General features: G+C 43.5%; 1 protein-coding gene across 4 annotated transcripts in view; it reads right to left on the bottom strand.

Moving 5' to 3' along the window:
• The window catches only part of LOC149867608 (uncharacterized), an 87,843-nt gene that overhangs the window by 34,667 nt on the left and 32,454 nt on the right, over positions 1-20,722 (bottom strand). Inside the window, exon 2 of one of the 4 annotated variants that reach the window (XM_090041260.1) lies at positions 2,211-2,285. The exons of the other annotated variants lie outside the window; for them this stretch is intronic. The gene's annotated coding sequence lies outside the window, so the exon portion shown is untranslated. The remainder of the gene's footprint in view (positions 1-2,210; positions 2,286-20,722) is intronic. 4 annotated transcript variants of the gene reach the window in all.

Below are 20,722 nucleotides of genomic sequence, written 5' to 3'. Positions count from 1 at the left end.
AAACCAAATCAATTTTAAAACAGATAATTTTGGGGCATCTATAGACATGCTCTGGGCTTGGGGGGAGGGAGGTGACCTTTTAATTACAGTAGCTTTTTGAAGCTACCCTAATTAAAATGCCCACAGCATCTCATGCACTCAGCACACCACACTTCAAAATGGTGGTGGGGTTGGTTTAACTATAGCTCATCCCCTGCCATCATTCTGAAATGTGGGGATGCTGAACACACGATGGCAAGGCTGCTGGAGCATTCTAATTAGAACAATTAACTGAGTCTGCCCCAATGCATTCTAGTTAGAGCATGTCAGAGCAGCCATCCCACATGCATACAGGTACCCTCTGAGAGGAGGGCAAATCCCAGGAAATAATGCAAACTTTGAGTGAGAGTTTTTATGCTATTTAAGAAAAAGTCATAGTTGAATAGGAGACTCATCATTGGCATGCATGGTCTGTACGCAGCTTGCTTGCACCCTTGCTTAAAGCATTTGGGAGCAGCAGTTGACCACTACTCGTCTGCTACACAAGGACTTAGGTGGATCTGCACTGTGGATTTTGAGGGCATTTCATGTTATAATGCACTGGGATAAATTTCACTTTACATGCAGAAGAATCTCACTTCTGATGCACTCATGTCACACCCCCTACTGGAGCTATAATAAAACCTCCCCAAGACTTCTTCTGTGGATCCTATAGAATACAGAGCTCACCTGCCAGACATCTTTATGGCTTTTGCCCACTAGCATAGTGCACATGGAGATCAATATTTGCAAATATCAGAGCCTAAACCAATATTGAGGCAGCTAAATCAGTGTTCTGGTAACACTGAGCCCTCAGAAGTTCACTATATGAGCACAAAAAGAGCAAAGATCTGACAGCAAATATGACAGCAAAATTACTGTGAGGAAACAGGTTGCTGAAAGGTTGAAGGGTTGAAAATTAGGAGCATCGCAAGAGCTACCCCCTGGGCATATCTACACGAGATACTACATCATCGTAGCAATGGGCTAGTGACAGCTCATCACTATGGCAACATAGCATTGGCACGCATGAACTATGACACCAGCACTACTGTGCAGTAGCAACAAGTTACTATGCAGTAGCTCATCACTGCCGCGCAGTAGGGTCAGAAATGATATGTGCGGCACTGGGGCTGGGCATTATCGGCAGTCACTGTGCAGTCATTTTGTATTTGCCAAACCATTGTCATTTGTACATAGACATAGCATGACCTTTCAAAAATGTACAAAAGCTACTCTGCTCCAATTTACAGCAAGTACTAAATGACTGCTCAGTAATACCAGCAGCACGCATAGAGGCATCCCCTATGGACAAAATGGGTTGAGTTTTAATTACTCAGGTGTTAAAGAAGCTGAGGCCAAAATGCAGGTGCCTGTCTCAACTGTTCTCAAAAGCTGAAACCTCTTTTCAAATATAAATTAAGATGGCTCCCCCTATTAAATAAACCAGGAAACACCAGATGGTTTGACACCAGGCTAGAGTTGTGTATAGAGGTCTTTTGAGTCACCCTCCATGAAGATATGTTTGCAATGGGATGGTATGTGAAACATAGCTGAGACACACAGCAGCAGCTGGAGACAGTGTTTGGAGGAGAAGTGTCACCCTGCTGTAAACTGGAGCAGAGCAGCTTTGGTAGATTTCTGAACACTTGTGCTATGTCTATGTACAAAATGACTATGGTTTGCCTATCCTTCACAGAGTTGGTAATGTGTGCGCAATGTAAAAAAACCGGGAGACTAGGAAATATCCAGAGATTTCCATTCATTTATCTTTCAATAAAGAATTAACCCTACAGAAGCTCATACAGTAATTTAATTTTCTTACTTTGGTATTCTAGCCATTGAGAGGTAGTTAGCTGTGCTAGTCTGAAATCAAGAAGGCGGCAAAGTAAATTTAGACCTAGCAAACTAAATCACAGATATATAAGCAGAAGCTTACCTCATCAGACATTAAGAAGGGACAGCAGGCTTTGCTTTCTGCAGTCTCTACTTATCATCTGATGAAGCAAGCTGCTGTTTATGAAAGCTTTTGCATCCCTGATTTAGTTAACCTATAAAAGTACAAATCTACCTTCCCTTCTGCAATTCTAGCTATTGCCATTTATAGGACACATGATTTCAACTATCTTCTGGGACTAGTAACATAAGAATTTTGCCCAAAGAGTGTATAGAAAAGTATTTCTTTGGCTTACTTCTTGTGTCATAAAGCATTAGTTCCTTACTTCCCACAGTCTTGACAGCAATTTGTCTCTGAAGTTGGCAGTAATCTGTTTGCGGCATGAAGAAGAAAGAGAATCAAGGTATAAGAAAAAAAATCAACATCTTAAAGAAAAGCCTTGTAAGCAGTTGGAAAAAAATTAACTCCATTAATTAATATGGAGGCAGGGGAATGGGAGACTCAGTACCAAAATCTGCAGGCAACTGTTTATGATAAAAAATAACTAAAAATAATTCCCAGGATTCATAATTAGGTGGATTTAAGCTTTTGAATATTCTAGGCTTTAAGGTTTAAATTTGAAAATCAGGGACACATGCATACATTTTTGTATATATGGCTCTGTACTCTGCAGAAGTCATGCAAACCATATTGTTTTTTTTAAAACTGGCTATCTCTAGCATAAATTAATTAATTAAAACTTATTTTGATGTCTTGTGCCACAACAGAAGGTGCCTGTTGTGGAACTGGAAGGAATTACTGCAGCTTGTATAGGCAGTACAAGCTACCTTTAACCTATCAATTGCATACTGTAACAAGTAGGCATCCCGGGCCAATCCAATCGTTGGCCCGCCCACTTCCCTGTAGGCTAACCACCCACCTACTTCACCCACCACACCTTTGATGATATAACTGAATGATGTTAACAAGGTGGGAGGCTATGCATTTACCTGCCCTGATGCCAAGGGTCTATGTACACAGCTCTGACTTACTTCTTGTGTCCCATGCCTCGCAGATGGTATCCATATTCCTCTTGTGCTCACACTGGGCTCTCCTTCTGTCCATCACTCAAGGCTCACAGCCCCCTCTCAACTCAGGGCTCCAAGCCCCATCCTCTGCCCCACACTGGGCCTCAACCTCTGCCCCACACCGGGCTACAATCCCTTTATCCCTTCACCCCAGGAGCTTCATGCTCTGAAGCCACCCACTCAGCTTCTTAAGGCAGCCTCAGAGCTTCTAGTAAGTCTGTGTGCTGTCTCTGGCCCCTTCACTTGGCCAGGACCCCATCTCAGAGCTCAGTGAGCCTAGGCCTTTGCTTAGTTCTTCAGGTGTGGCATTTCCTGGAAATTGCCCTGCCACTGGCAGTCCCACCACATGAACCAGCCCCAGCAGGGTGTAGTTTTAGGTCATGCCCCAGGACCAGGAGCCTCCAGCCATCCCCATAGCTCCTGCCCTTATTTCCAACCTTTCATGAGCAGCAGTTCCAGCCATGTGGTTTTCTCCCAGCTGCTAGCAGCAGACTGCTGGCCTTGCTGCCCAGAGCCCCTATTCTTATAGGGAACAGCTGGGCCCTGTTCCCAGGCAGGCAGTTGTGCCTAACTGGGATTGCCACCAGCTGCAGGCTGCCTTGTTGCTGCTCGCACCCCTGTAAGTAACAGAGCACACCTTGTACTCTGTTACATATACCAGTTGCAGCCTAAGGGCATGTACAGACATTATACAGATCTAAAAATGGTGCAAGCAGTCTAAGATAGACCTGTTGTGAGTACACTCAATTCAAATTAAACTATGTTAAATCAGTGCATCAAACTTTTGTATTGTTTCCTGATTGATTCAAGTTTGATCATTGTCCTCTGGTATCCCAGCCTCCCTTGCAACCCGTGCTAGCCCTCCCTCACAGGAAGGTGCACTAAAACTTAATCTGCACTCAGCTGTTCCAACCAAGTGCCTAGCAGGCCCCACCCCCAGACTCTCCCAGCACCCAGCAAGCAAAAGCTCCCTCCCCAGCCCTGCCTACTGCCTCCAACCAGATATCAGCCACAGGCAGGAAGCAGGGGAAAGAGAGGCATTTATGTCCCCTGCACAACCCCCAAGACCTAGACACCTAAGACCCTGAGCTATGCCCCTGCACCTCCAAAACCCCATCACAAAGCACCACCGTACAATGTATATGCAGATCCCAACATGAGTCCAAGAGAACCCCAGCAATTGGGCACAGCCCAATGGACCCACAATTCTGGCATCCACCTACTCAGCCAGGGACCCCAATGCCCCCATGCTCAGGCACAGCCCTCAGACTATGACCCTTGCACCTGCATACTGCATCTCAGAGGCCAGAGCCAGTAACCCTTCCAGCATAGACCACCACTTCCCACCTTCCAAGCAGGCAGTGCAGGCAAAAACATCAGGACTTGGCCTGCACAGAGGCAACCCTGTGACCTCAGTCACTGCTGGGAAGTATATGGGCCATGTACACCTGGGGCACTACAAGAGTCCTTTGTCCCACAGCTAGAGGATCCTGGGATACTAGGTCCAAGAGAGAAGGAAGTACTGAACATCTAAGCCAAGGCAAACAGGCAGATGCCCCTGAAAACTTCAGGAGCAGGTATGGTGTAGCCAGCTACCTTGGTGTTGCAGGTAGATGACACTGGAAATTTCCAGTGTGGGATGTTCCAGCATCACCGGGTGTCTGCTGGAAGCCCCTGGAAAGTCTGAGGTCATATAGATGGTCTGACCACTGGAATCCCAGTTGCTCTGGAGCAAATATATTGATATGTGACATCTTAAAATTTGCAGAACGTTTCCTTATTTTTATTTCCAAAATTAACTTTTGGCAAAATTAACATAATTTTCCAAAGTATTTCATCATCACTGGAACTACATTTTCTGATAGCTCTGTGTCAGTTTTCGTGCCCAGCTCAATCCTTTGCAGGTTCAATCCTGACTTCCTGTAATGTAGCAAGAGATAGGACTGGTTGTCTTCACCCTCATGCAGGCCAAGTATGCCTATTTCCTTGGGGCCGATCTTGCTAATTAGACCCCATTTTAGGGGAGGGATGGGATGAGTATTCCAATACAGGAAATTAACTTCTATATGCAGGTCCCAAGGGGTAGGAAACGGAGTAAATTTAAGGTGTTATTTTTAGATGTAACTATTTTTTTCTAGCTGTAAATTAATTTAGATCTTGAAAAAGACAATTTGCCTGATTCTCAGTGCCTTAATATACTTTTTCTCCTCACCTCTCCCCTCCCAGGTTATACGATCTTTCAGAAAGGAACTGTCTTGTGCTATGTGTTTGTACAATAAGGCCTTGAGGAATATTAAAATGAAAATAACCAACCCCCCAGTTCTTTTATAATTTAGTATTTATGCAACAGGCTTTTCTCTTCCAAAATGATTAATAGGAGATAACAGATCTCAAAATTTGTTATTAAAGAGTTTTAGCAATTGTCTTTCATATTCAAAAGTGAAGATGCATGTCCTGTCTTTCTCCTGAACCATTTCTACAGTGGTGTAATTCTACTGATATTGCTCCTTGTTTACAAAAATAGAAATGACATGCGATTGCTGCAAAATTGGGCAAAAGCCTAAAATCCAAATGATAGAGAACCTTGAGAAATTACTGACTATAAAAATACTGATTGCTTTGGCAAATCATTTCAGGATGCTATGGCTTGGAATCTAAGCCTTGTTTCCAAATGAGTCTTATTTATTGGCAGCTAGTTTTGAAGATTTTAAACAGCGGATCTGATAACAATGCATTTAAACATGTATTAATAGCGAAACCTTTTGGGTCATAGACTATTATGTAACAAAGCACATCTGGGAACACTGAAGGTGGAACACCTTGGGTTTTGTTTTTAACTATCATTTCTGGTTTGGTTAATACGCAATGAATTCATGCCTTATTTACTGTAATGCTGCCTAATTAAAATCTGGTGGATAACTTGAATTTCAATATAGTAACACTCTAGGAGCATACTGAAATCTAAACAATACAAAAATAAAACTACTGAATAGAATGTATTAAAGCTTTAATATCTATTACTACAGCTGTTTCACCTGGATCATTAGTTTCAGATCCTATCCTTAAGTACAAATGACCATTCTCTGTTATTTTAAAATATTTGTAAAACATTACTTAGGACACATTGTGTGTTAAAGCTTTTGATTTGTTTTAATTTGCATAATTACAGTAATTGTCTCCTAACTTTACTCCACAGAAATCTGTGTATTCTGGGATTTAGCCTATTTTAAGGCTAGTCAAGATCTAGTGAAAGATTTAATATATTTTGGTTTCCTATTGCTGAACCTTTCATAGAGTTCAGACTAAGGCCATGAACAGATGTTCATCTGTAGGGCATTCATTTGTAGAAATTAATGTCTATTTGGGGGAGAGAGCAATACAGGCATGTAGCCAACAACCACCTATTCTCCCTTGTTCCTTTCACCTTCCTAAGACTGGGGCTCCCAATTTGAAGCAAGCATAGGGAGCAGTAGCTGTTCCACTCCTCCCACTTTCAGGGAGAAATGGAGTGGTGAGAAAAGACTCCTTATGAGTGTCATATCACCAGTTAAAAACTTAACGCCTGTACATTGCCTAAGTGAAGAAAGTTTGCATTTCATTAACTTGCCTGGTTTTCTTTCCTCAGAGATTGCTTTGTCTGCTCACATAAAACAAATGACAGTTGTTGAAATTCATTTTAATGGCATGTGAGATATACTGCATAAAAAGATAAAGTGACACATAATGACACTATCTTGCTCAATTCAACAGTGTCCACTAAATTCTCAATTGGAAGGGGCTCAGCCAGGAAAATTTCTCTCGACACCAACCTTCATGCAACAGGCAAAATAATTATGTGGACTACATAAAAGATATAAAGCTAAGGACTGACTTATGCCTAGGGTAAATAAACATTTCAATAAGTGTCATAAGTCAAACACATAAACATCTGGGTTATGAAGAAAGTTTAAGTGTTGCATCACTTAAATGTTTCAAGCTGAACCTCTTCCATAGCATACAACCAAGAGAACAATGTTGTTAGATGTGGAACACCCCAATTCCACTAATGTCAATGGAACAGACATTAACATCTCAGGTCACATCTACATGAAATACTTAACTGTGCAGTAGCATAATTTACCATGCAGTAAGCATGTGTGTCTACACATGCACATACTTTCTATGCAGTAAACTTTGGTACTTGGGAGTAAATTTGCTACCTGCAAATGCAAGTAGCAATTTTACTTTTGGTGTAGTAGCATTTGTGTAGATGCCATTCACCAGAGGACGAGAGACTGCTTCTTGCCTCTAGAAGCTGCCTGCTACCAAGGCAGGCTCCACCACTGGAGCCCAGGTGGGGACTATGTTGAGAAGTAGGGAGCTCCCAGCCCTTTGCCCCAAGATCACAATCAGGGATTGAGGGCTGGGTGATCCTTAGCTCCCAACACCAGTTGGCCATGGGGCTGGCACTGGGAGACCCTTATCTCCCAGTGCCAGCTCCACAGTCCCCAGCTTGTTCCCCACACAGCTCCATGCTCATGGAGCTGAGTGGGGAGCAGGATCCCCAGCCTCCACCCCATGTCCTTGGCAGGGACTAGGAATAGTCCTGATCAGGGGCAAGTCCCAGCATCATGCCCCAATCAGGTAATCAAGACACAGGGGTTGGAAAAAGCTGGAGGAGTGGGGTAGGTCCCATCCCCCTTCCCCATCTGCTAGTGCGACAGCTAGCAGTGAGCTAGCTGCTAGATGCCCCACCGGCAGATCGGGGCAGGGGCCTGGAACCTGCATCTGTTTCCACTTTCCCTGCCCCTGATCAGGGAGCCAGAGCCAGAAGCTCCCTGCTGCCAGGGCAGGGGGACATAGTCCCCACACCAGCAGCAAGCAGCCCCCCGGGGCAGGGGGTAACGTCCTAGCCCCAGCCAGGAGAGAGCTGACTCCTGGCCCAGTGCTCTCTGCCAGCCCCTAGACTAGCATCTGGGGGCAGCCTCGAGCTCTCCCTGGTGGCAGCAGGGACCCATTGCAGGGCCTCAGGAAGCAAGAGCAGTTTACTATCATTAGCAGCAAATCTGCTCCCACTTCCCTGCTTGAGTGTATGCCAACCCAGGAGTGTTTATACATGAGTAGTTTATTCATGAGTAAACTGGTCCCAGATCAAATGCATGTGTAGACACACCTGCTATGTCTTAAGATTATTTTCAACAACCCTTGCCTTCAGAATCTGAAAACTTTGGAAAACCATGCAGAAGCTCATCACCAAGTAAATCACAAAACTATTATCCATTAGTCAAGAAGCAGCAAATGTTGCTGAGAAATATGTGTAGCATGTATACAGCAGTTGGAGTTCTTACATTTGAAGGTTATTATAATTTTTATAAAATAAGTCTTCCACATAAAACCTCTCAAGTGCAAGGTGCAGTTGCTTCACCTATACCAAAGCATTATCTTACATAGCTCCATACAAGTTACCACTTTCCATTCAATCCAAACTATGTCGTATATACGTGTCTCCAAATATATTACAAATACACACATAAAATGCCTTTTTGAGAACATTTAGGGGTTTTTGTTAATATTATTAGGACTATCCCGTGTATCCTGTCTCTCACCCTGTTCTCATTAAGAAACTGGGGGGCTGTGGTGTAGACACCCACACAGTCAAATGGGTCGCCAACTGGCTGGAGGGCCGCACCCAGAGGGTGGTAGTAGATGGGTCCTTCTCAACCTGGAAGGATGTGGGCAGTGGGGTTCCGCAGGGCTCGGTCCTCGGGCCCGCACTGTTCAACATCTTCATCAGTAATTTGGACGAGGGGGTAAAAAGCACCCTGTTCAAATTTGCTGATGACACTAAGATGTGGGGGGACGTGGGCACATTGGAAGACTGCAACAGGCTACAATCAGACCTAGACAGGTTACAAGGGTGGGCGGACGAGAATAGGATGGGTTTCAACACAGACAAGTGCAAGGTGATGCACCTCGGGAGGAACAACTGGCACCATACCTACAGGTTGGGGAACTCCCCTCTTATCAGCACGGAGGCGGAAAGGAATCTGGGGGTCATCATTGACTCCAAGATGAACATGGGCCGGCAGTGTGGAGAGGCAGTAAGGAAGGCCAACCGCACCTTGGCATGCATCCACAGATGCATCTCGAGCAGGTCCAAGGAGGTGATCCTCCCCCTCTATGCGGCACTGGTCAGGCTGCAGCTGGAGTACTGCGTCCAATTCTGGGCGCCGCACTTCAGAAGGGATGTGGACAGCATGGAGAGGGTCCAGAGGAGGGCCACTCGTATGACCAGGGGACAACAGGGCAGGCCCTATGAGGACAGGCTGCGGGACCTGAACCTGTTCAGCCTCCAAAAGAGAAGGCTGAGGGGGGATCTTGTGGCCTGTTATAAACTAGTCAGGGGGGATCAGCAGGCATTGGGGAAGTCACTGTTTCCCCGAGCACTGCCAGGAGTGACCAGGAATAACTGTCACAAGCTGGCCGAGGGTAGGTTTAGGTTAGATATCGGGAGGCGCTACTTCACAGTCAGGGCGGCTAGGGTCTGGAACCAGCTTCCAAGAGAAGCGGTGCAGGCTCCTACCCTGGGGGTGTTTAAGAGGAGGTTAGATGAACATCTTGCTGGGGTCATTTGACCCCAGTATTTCTTCCTGCCATGGCAGGGGATCGGACTAGATGATCTGCTCAGGTCCCTTCCGACCCTACAAACTATGAAACTATCAATGCACTGGTTAAGCCACAATAACATGATTTCAACCACCTAGGGGCTCAAGCAAAAATAAAATAATAATATAAGTTAACATCTCAAAAATGACGTAACTTTTCTAAGAGACATCTCATATTCTGAAAATCCAGTCAAGTCCATCTGAGGCTACGCAAACAGACTTAGCTTTGCAACTAGGCCAAGAGCCTTGCCTTCCAACTCTTTAGCAGAGTTCCACTCAGTAGGGAGAAACAGCTCTTCCAATCATTTTAAGAATGCTACTTACAGGGCGCATCTACACATGCACTTTAATGTGCATCAGCCTATTTTAATGTGCTTTAAAGTGTCACTTCAAAAAACATGCTTTTTCTTAATGCATATTAAAATAGGCTAATTGCATTAAGCATCACTTTAAAAGTGTATTCTTTAGTTAATGCACATTAAGACAAGCTAATGCACATTTTCCTAGTACCTCACAATGGAGGCCATTTTTACACATGCTCCAAGGGTGGGGAGTGGGGGGAGCACTCTAATTAAAGTGCCGCTACATGTTGTGTATCAGTGACTCCACACTTAAAAATGGCAGTGGGGGCGTGTGAACTAAAGCTTGTTTGTGGAGCCATTTTTAAACACAGGGTTGCTGATACGTGAGATGCAGGAAGCTGCAGGAACATGGTAATTGCCACACTCCAACTGACTCAATTAATCAAGTCTGCTTTGAAGTGCTGGAATTCAAGTGTGTTGGAAAAGCCTCTACACTTGTGTATAGGACCTGGAGGTACTAGATTTAAGGTGCATTAACTAAAGCATGTTAATGTATGTGTAGATGTGCCCACAGGGATACAGAGTGGCCTTGACAAATAATCTGGTCCCAGTCCCTATTTTTCTAGCTTTGCCAGATCATAAGGTATCAGATTTTGATATAATGCAGTCTGTATCTAGAAAAAAAGTCACATTTCTTACTCAGGATTTTTGTTTGTCTTGGGCTTAACCAGAGGAAAAAAAGAGGGAAAGCAATGAAGGTGCCAGGTATTTAAAAAAAACATACTTGCTGTTTAAAACTGCTTAGCCATTTGGCATTTTAGAATAAATCTTCTGGAGCTGGACCAATTGATAGGAAAGGTAAAGCACTAGAAGTACATGATGCCTATGTGCTTTGCAGCAGGTAGCTTTGCAGCTTGTCAGATGGATATCACTTCCAAGTGAGAAATAGCCAGTTAAATGTTCTGTTCCTTTTGAGTTATTTCCATGTATGATTAACTGAAAGCAAAGCTCTATGTTGAATATTCAATATTTATCAGGTGATTCTTTTCTGCTAAGAGTAAAAATGAACCACAAGGAAAGAAATATTAATTATAATGCTCCACTTAGTATTCCTCTTGGCATTTTCTTATAGACCTCTTCCTCACAGTTGAGAAATGGTGTCCTATCTCTGCCCTGCCACTGGAAATTGGTTTCTTAAACAGTGATACATATATCAATTCACCCCATACTTCAGACTTCGGCTTTTCAATTGCAGGGGATAGGAAGACAACTATTTCTCCTTTGAATGCATAACTTGGCTTCTTTGATGGTTGCTTCCCACCCCCAGCTCACACCTTCTCCCCACAAGTATCAATTATTGGACATTGGAAAGAGCTGAAGTGGCAGATTAGGCAAGGTGCAGTGGTGCTCGTTAAAGTACTGGGTTCTCTAAAATGCCAGTATGATTAGTTCATATATTGAGGTTTGCAAAGACTGCCAAAATTAGAAGGAATTTTTCCCCAGGAAGATTAGCAAAGGCTGTAAGATTTGTTTGTTTTTTAATAATTTTTCCCTTTTTTTTTTTTTTCCACCTTCCTAGGATGTGGACATGCCCCCACTGAGCATCATCTGGACATCTTTTCTTAACCAGTTCCCTGCCCCAATAGCAACACAAGGCATTGATGATGCCTGTGTCTCTCCTGCTCTCTCTCTGTGACACTAGGTTTTGTACTAAAGATCCCAAGTTTTAGGGGGTCTTTTGTGGCTTGCATGTGTAGGAGGGACCAGAGTGGATATTTTTGTAGAACCATTTGGACTTAACATCTACTGTATGGTTGACAGTGGTTTCCAAGGACCTGATGAATCAATCTATCTTCCCCCAGTCTCATGCTGCTGTTTAGATGTGAATACACCAAATATATAAAAGTATGCATGACCATGAATGCATTTATTAACCACTTTGAGTCAGCACTGCACACTTCGGGATTGTACAAACATTACACTTACATAGACCTAACTAGGGTTAAGTCAATCTGGGTGCTGAGTGACAATTTTCATCCAATCTGGCCACCGAAAATGGTCTATAGCCATGACCAAACACAAGTGCATGGCTGCAGACTGCTTAAAAATGGCTGATCAGATGAAAATATGAACCCTCATTCCATGGGGGATCAGACAATATTTCAAAAAAGAGCATCTTCTGTAACTTCTGTCTCCCTGCCTGCCAGCCTGTGGCTGTTTTTAAAATGGGAGGTGGGAAATGGAGCAGAAGGAATTTGGTCTGGAGTCTTTTCAGCCCTGCTAGAGAGTGGGGTGGGTGTACTGGACCCCTAGAATGAGCTCCCCCTGCTCCCTTTCCCACCTCCCATTCTGAAAACTTTGCAGTCTTGCAGGGAGGAGGGGCTATAGCTAAGGGACCCAACTGCAGGCTGAAGCCAGCAGCTAGATTTCCCTCCCCTCTGGAACTAACAGTGAACTTCTGTTTGTTCCAGGGGATTGTTGTAATTCAGAACGCTTCCTGCAGTGTTCTCAGTTACAGTATGGAACTGCACTTCTATCTGCACCCTCTAAGTGCCATTCAAGGAGGTTAGACCAGGTAAAAAATGGCTGGCCTGATATAACTTAATTCACTTGAGGAGGTAAACTAAGTTAGATCAGGAAGTGGTTAGCCTGATCAAAGAATGTCTGGACATGTTGGAGTGCAGCTCAGAGCTGGAAAAGACCAGCTGCTCACCCTAGCCTTGGGGCTGCTCTCTTCCTACCTATCCCACCCTGACTGGGCTATTTTACATCCCTTGATTTCCAGGTGGACAACCCCACACCTTGGACCCAACAACCCACTCACCCCAGACCTGCCAGTCCCCTCTAGACCCACCAACCCCCCCTAGACCCACCAAACCACCTGCAGACCCACTAGTCCCTGCTGATCCTGCCTACCTCTCCTCTTACCCTGATTTACTTAACTGAGTTCCTGGCATTGCTCTCAGCATCGACAAACATGTGTATATGCTGGACCCAATCTATGATCATGCATTTTAAAGTAAGCCACATGATTGTATATTAGGTACAGCAAGCATACCCCTTATTAAGTGATAGGGAGAGACAACTAAGGCCAGTTCTGGCTGATGTAGAATCATTTCAAATACATGAAAGCTGTCATCATAACATTTCAGTGGTCATTGTGTGGATAATAATTATAATCTTGTAGAAAAAAAAATCACTATGCAATATTTGGATAGAAGGTAACAAATAAATACAAACTATCATAATTCCCAGTGTCTGAAGTAAATCCTAGTTTAAATGTCTTGCTAGCCTGGTAGCATTGCTTTTAGTCTAATCAGTGTGATTAACTTGACCAATGCTCTGTTAGGAGGGAGAAGGGCAAATAAGTTCAGAATTATTTTTATATTGATTTTTATTGAGTCTTTCTGGGGACATTTATTTGTATAAAATATGTGTTTTGGTCAAGCAATTAAATTAAAAAAAGCTAAAAGTGTAATTCCTTTTCCTCACATCTGCTTCAGTGCCATATATCTGATTATTAGATTGCAAGTACAGAAAATAAATGAAGCCAAATGAAGGTGACCTTTGAGTTCCAATATTAAAGTTCCTAGAATCGATGTATTTCACTAACTGTGCATATTGGAGTACATCCACTGGGTGCCCCCATAATAAATCTTACTTTTTATCAGAAGAAATTTTTCTCAAAAAATGGACTTACTTCAAAGATATGTAAAGATGACAATAACCATAAATACCGAATACTAATTTTTTAACTTGATTTTTGTCTTGTCAAGTTTATGGTTTCTCCAAAGAAGGGCTTACATAGGAAGTAGGAAGCATAAAGACACGATATCAAAAAATCCCTTAACAAATTACTCTGTACTTCTTTTACATTACATTCTATTTTCAAAGCTCATGAAAAATATTTCTCAATTTGCAGTTCTATTGTGAAACCAGGACTGAATTTAAAACAAGACTGGAGCTGTGAAATGCAGATCTGTCTGGATCCAGACTTGCCCAGAGTCTGAAAATAAGATGGGATTCAGTGTTTGGGTATGGCCCCATCTCTACTTGGTAAGAAAGATCCATTTCTACTGATAAAGTGTTGCCATCGTTTCTTTAAATAATTGGGCATACAGAAATGAATTCTAGTCTTGGTTTGCACCAGATAAGTGTGAGAAAAATATATAGAATATAGTCCAAGTAAAACTCTATGTAAGTAGTTAGCCATGTTAGTCTGAAATCAGGCAGAAGAGAGGGTAGAGATGCACCTTGTAGAATAACCTAATCAGAGATGCACAAGTTTTTGTGAGCTCTGAAGTAATCAGAAACTATGAAAACTTGTACATCTCGGATTCATTTAGCCTAAAAAGTGCAACTCTACTATGCCTACTCTGCTTTTGCAAATCATGGGCCCAGTTTAACCCCAGAGATACCTAAGTATTTTCTAACAGCTTAAGTGAGGCAAACAACAAATGTAGTCATACACATGTAACCTTACTTTTGAAATATTGAAATATATGCATGATGCTCTCAGTAATATTAAATATCTAAAACTTCCCCCTTAGCAGTAACCTAATATGCACCTACAATCTAGAAACCACATCTATGCCATCTAGAAACATCTATGCCATCGTGCTTGCCTGAGGGGTGGCAGAGTGGCTCAGCCATCTTGCTATGATGCCAGAAACTTGAATTAAAGCCCCGCTCTTGATTCATGCCAATAGCTGCTCCCAGCTGACCCACTGTGAATTGGTACTGAGTCATTCAGGGTCTAGGGCTAAAGGTTGTTGAATATAATGCTTACTGCATCACTCATTTATGCACTGTTGGCTCCAGTACCTGGTATGCCTTAATCACACTAGCCCAATCAGCCATTAGCTTGGGAGGACCTTCAACTTCCCTGCAAAACATTTGACATAGCTGATGCATTTGGTGTACTATAACAACTGCTTTTTCACTAAATAAAACTGTTTTATTTCTGGTTTCTTTGTACTCCCCACACAGTTCATTGCATTAACCAACTCTCTCCGGTTTTATAAACTCTTGGCAGCCAGGCATCTCTTAACATGAGTGGAGTACCAGAGAGTACCACAAACTTCAGTAAAAGACTAAAGAGTAATGAAGGGTAGTGGGAAGAGTGGAATTTTGATTACAGAATTTGGGGTCTCCTTATGACCTAGAATACTGAACTTGAGAAACGACAACTAGAATGGTGAACTGAGCTCAGGTTGGATGAGGAAAGAGGAAAAAAAATAAGAAAACCTTTAGCCATTCATCCTGCTAGCTTTGACTATAGTGGGGGGCAGGACAGATCCATGGGGAACTATGTACAGCTTTCATAACAAAAACTTGGACTCAAGGGCTAGGGACAGACATTCAAAAAGCTGGAGCCTGAATTGATTCAATCTTTGCAGGGTAGTCTAACCTGCGAAGATTGAACTTATTTGCAGGTGAACACATATTCACTTTAAATTCCAGAAATGCAGGCACATGCTTGCAGTGGCTCAGACTAGAAGCTGGGGGGTGCTAGAATGAGCCCACCCTCCCCTTGCAGCCACAAGCCTGGAGGGAAGCTCACCTGGGCGCTGTGGCCAGGCCCTGGCAGGCTGCTAAGTATGACTGTGGAGGGGTTTAAACTGCCACCTGCCCTGCAAAGACCCCACCTGGGATGTGCCTGGATGAGGAGGGGGGAAGCAGCCTTTCACAGGCTTGCCCCCAAGGCCAGACACTGGCTGGGCAGTGCCTCAAGTGAAAGGGGGCAGAGGGGAATTAAACTCCCCTATCTCCCCTGTCAGGCACAGGGACCCTAACTGGGGTCTCCCTGGCTTTTGTCCCTGTTCCCTGCTCACATGGTTTGGGGGGGGGGAGGGCTGGCCAGAGCTGTCCGGCATGGCCCGGCCATCTGCCTGTGGCTGGGGCTGCGGGGCTGGGCAGAGCCGACCCACAGGTGCTGTTAAGGGTGGATACACAGGGGCTGAACAAGGCTGGGCCATAGGAGCAAGCTCTTGGTTCAGGCCGGGGGGCAGCTGATGGAGCAGCAGGTTGCCCAGGCAGGCCCAGAGACTGGCAGCTGCCCGCTGCAGGGGCTCACAGCTCCTGCCATGCCTGTATCCTGTGCAGCACCCACCGGCTGCAGCCGCACCACAGGCTGTGCACTGGCCGGGGCGAGCAGGGCTCTTCTGTCTCCTTTGTCTCCAGCTGCTGCTGCCACCGCCGCACAGCTCTGGGTGGGTGGGTGGGTGAAAGCTTTAGACCCACAGCTTCTGCCCAGCACATTGGCTCCAGCTCTATCTGCTTTCCACTCAGCCCCCCTGCAGGGACTACTCATCACACCCGGAGGGCAGAGGGTGCAGAAGGCAGCCAGAGATGGAGCCAGAGCTCCAGGCACTGGGCAGAAGCTACCAGGCTGCAGCTCCCCCTGCCCCAAGCAGTGCTGCACAGTGGGGCAGGAGCAGGAGCCACAGCTGGAGATGAGGGGAGCAGAAGAGCCCTGCCATGGGCAGCCAGCACAGAGAATAATTCTGAAGCCATAGTTACATAGTTATTAAATAAAACTTAATGGACTGCTAACTTGGAGAAGCTACTGATTCTACAACCCCCTCAAAAAATAAAAATAAAAAATCACTTGCTGGCAAAATTTAGGCCATCAAAGAACCTGAAAAAAAGGGAAGGCGATGGGAGTAAGTCACAAGAAGCATTGGATTTATGTAATGCATCAGTTTAGATTTACATACATTGAGTTGAGGTTGGGTTTATTGGTAAACTCGCAGATTGGACCAAGAGTGTAGCTGAAATATTTGCTCAGTCCTAGGTTTCTAAATGGTTGGCAAACTGAAACAAACAATAAAGCTCTTGTGTAAGGAGTCTTTCCCATTTCATTTAACTGCCTTTACTTTTGTTCACATTTAAAATGATATTCCTTTTTACTGTACATTCAGGACATAAAATATATGTAAATATATTTCTACATTTGGTTACCAAAGTCAAGCCCCTTGAATGAGTAACATGTAAACATGCTTCCTACATAGACGAACACAGACCAAGTTCAGCTAGTTCAGGTCTGTACTAATCACATCCAAAACACTCAGATTTGGGAGGCGAGCAGAAGAGGATTTGATATGACATCTACTGACTCGCTAGCACCAGAGATTGACAGGTAATGGTCAGATCTGCCACTAAAACTCCTGAGGAGAAGGATTTCACTCTAGGAAAGGAATTATTTCTTGACACTCACAGGCCACAGGCATTAGCTGGTTTAATTAGTTCTCTGTTCAAATTAGAGTTTAACTGATAAAGTACTAGTTTAACCTCTTACACACACAACCAGAACTACAGAATTAGGATCCTACCTCCTTAGGTTTTTGTAAGATGTACTGGGTGCAGAATAATTTTTAGTGCATATTGGCAGAGCGGAACAACATTTTTTAAAAGTACAGCTTTAATAAGTCACATAAGATAATATTATTTTGTGTTATGATCCTGGGATTAATAAATATGCTAAAGGAGTCCAAAAATAAATGTACTGTGTTTTTGGCTAAGGTAAGCTATCTATTTGTATGACCTCACATCAGTATCACCTAATTTTGAATCACATTTACGTAATTTAAAAGTTCATTGAATTTAAAATGAAGCTAATCCTTGAATTAAATAAGACAGAAAGTAATTAATGCAGAAATACTGGCAGGATGGTTGATGAGCACAAAAGGACAGAAGCCACACAAAAATTATCATCACCCCAGCTCTACCACATACAAAAATTAAGTCATTTTACTTAACCAGGAGACTGGCTGACTCAGGGGACTGACAATAGATTGACACTTCAATATGTTTTTTTTTCCAGTTTTGAATACAGATCAGGGGCCTGATTGCAAAATGTTAGTTGTTCTCATTTCTGGAAAAGGTCCCACTGGTCTCATGAGTAATGGACCGTAGCTGCATTTTACCTTGTTCATGACATAAAGTTAAGAATGTTCAGTGTGCGAAATGAATTATCGGTCTTATGCCCATATTACAAAAACCATTGTCACAACCACAATTGGCTGTAACTGAAGTGGCAGGCCAGGAGAAGAGGCAGGCATTGAGTGAGACTAGAGAATGATTTACACTCCCTGGCCCAAAGGCTTCTTTTAGGTCAGGGTTCAGGCAGACTTATAAAACAAGGAAAGCTAGGAAGTCCTGCCTATCCACTGTATGTGCTGTACCTTATCTTTGGATAGAGAACTTCAGTCTAAGGCCATTAAATGGTCAAATAAATCACCTTGCATTGGCAATGAATTCACATTAATATTTTCAGGAAGAAACCAAGTTCATTCTGTTTAATCAAGATGTTTAATGGTAGGTGGACATTATGATTTCTTAAGAAAAAAAAGAATGCTTGGAGAGTAGGAGGTGATTATGTTTTAAGGGTAGGGCAGCATGGTTTGCTTAAGGTGCTTTTTTAATTTTTGCATATTTAATTATGTATCACCTGCAATACAGTGTCCAGGAGCACTAGTCATGGATGATGACCCCAAAGTGGTGGTAGGTACAGTGAATAAAAAGATTGTACTTACCCCAAAGAGCTTACAGTGTAAACGGTAACAGACACCATTTACCAAGTATGAAATGAGTTTTCATAGAATCAAATTCCTAAATTATTTGAAGAGGCACTCAGAGAACACAGGGTCAAGTGCTGTATGAAAATTTGCATCACCAGGTAGATAGACATATCCACTTCTTTTCCTTCCTTCCTTCATACTTTTTAAATACTGGCAACTGCTGATATCTGAACACTAATATCTTGTAATGAAATGTAATCATTTGTATTTAGTAATTGCATCCTGATTCTGCAAATTTCAAAAACTAAGCTATTTGGAAAGATCTTGGGGTTTGTTTTTTGAGAGAAATTATTGCCTCTCCAAAAGTATACTTGGTGATTGCAGTCTAAATTATAGACTGAAGCACTGGAGTTAGGCCATTGACAACACTGGGAAAGAAGCTGGCCCCATTATGAGCTAATGTCTAGCCCGCTGGGAAATCATCTACAACAACTTCTTGGACCGACCAGCTTGGTATTTAATTAAGAAATCATGTATTTTGAGCTCAGGGGCTCTGGTCTTACAGAGCTCAGAATTTTCCCAAATGTTATGTGGGCCCCTTCCCCTATGGGATGTAATTCTCATAGACTTGTAAAATCAGGTATATAGTTCTTTAATGTCATAACAGGAGTAGTTTTTCACTGCCATGCAGCCCCTAGTTTCAACACAGTCACCTAAAATGCATCTGAGCAAACAACTTTTGCTAAATATGCTTTCTCCTCAAATGAAAACATTTTCATCTTACATCAAAACAGGTATTTTGTCAACCAGATACCGGAACAGAGCTGCCAGTCTGAGTCCTAGCTTGAGCAGCCTCAGTGACCACAAAGAAATAGCTTTTTGTTCTCACTCAAGTGGAAATATCCCTTTACATGCATTCTCCACCCCAGTCAGCTCTCTGACTTACATACTAAGAAAAAGAAATGCTCTTGAGGCCTGGTTAAGTTTCTCCTTAAAAGACTGGTTAGGTGAGCAGCCAAAACGTAAAACCTTTTGGAGCTTACACTTTGCAGAGTATCATTTTGAATGGAACAAGCCCTCTGTGATAAAGAAAGAACATCACTCAAGCAGCAACACAAAATGCAGCCTCATGATACGTTTGGTCTTCCAGTTGCCACTACAGCTAGTACACCCTCCAGCTGGGTAATAAGGGGCATGAGAAAATTATCATCACCTGTGTTGCAAATATTTGGCAAAAGCTTGTCTTGTCATTTTCAGGCAATGCTTAGGCACCATGGGAATTAAAGAGAGAACAGCTGGTTTCTTTGGAAAGAAGAATGAAATATGATGACACAAAGATGTGGGGAGAAGTGGGCACACTGGAAGGGAGGAACAGAATCCAACTAGATCTAGACAGATTACAGAGGTGGGTGGATGAGAATAGGATGGAATTAATTCAACGCAGACAAGTGCAAGATGCTGCATCTAGGGAGAAGGAACCTGCAACACACCTACAGGCTGGGGAACACGCTTCTCAACAACACAATGGCTGAAAGGGATTTTGGAGTCATTGTTGACTTCAGGATGAACATGAGCCGCCAATGCAAGGAAGTGGTCAGTAAGGCTAACCACAACTTGTTGTGCGTCTACAGATGCATCACAAGCAGGTCCAGGGAGGTGATCCTTCCCCTCTACGTGACACTGGTCAGGCCGCAGTTGGAGTACTGTGTCCAGTTCTGGGCGCTGCACTTCAAGAGGGATGTGGCTAGCACTGAAAGGTTCCAGAGGAGGACCACGTACATGGTCAAGGGGCAGCAGGCCAGACCCTACAAAGATAGACTAAAGGGCCTGAATCTATTCAGCCTCCACAAGAGAAGGGATCTGGTGGCCATCTATAAACTCACTGGGGGGGGCCAGCAGAAAATAGGTGAGGCTCTGTTCCCCAGGGCACCACATAGGATAACAAGGAATAATGACCACAAATTGATTGAGAGAGGGTTCAGGCTTGATATCAGGAGGCATTAGTTTATGGTTAGGGCTGCCAGGCTCTAGAATAGGCTCCCAAGGCAGGTGGTGCTCTTCCCTACCTTGGGGGTTTTCAAGAGGAGGTTGGATAGATATTTGACTGGGGTCTTATGATGCCAGCAGTCATTCCTGCCCAGGGCAGGGGGTTGGACTTGATGATCTGTTCAGGTCCCTTCCGACCCTAGAAACTATGAAATTAAGAAAAAAATTTCTTATTAAATAATGCAGATTTATTGCAAATGAAAGCAGGCCTTAAAAATCCCAGAAA

The sequence above is a fragment of the Crocodylus siamensis genome, chromosome 4 (assembly GCF_052110815.1).
Source record: "Crocodylus siamensis isolate JL-2025a chromosome 4, ASM5211081v1, whole genome shotgun sequence".
In the NCBI taxonomy this organism is placed as follows: Eukaryota; Metazoa; Chordata; order Crocodylia; family Crocodylidae; genus Crocodylus; species Crocodylus siamensis.
Note: the sequence above shows the minus strand (reverse complement) of the source record. Positions and strands in the feature narration are given on the sequence as shown.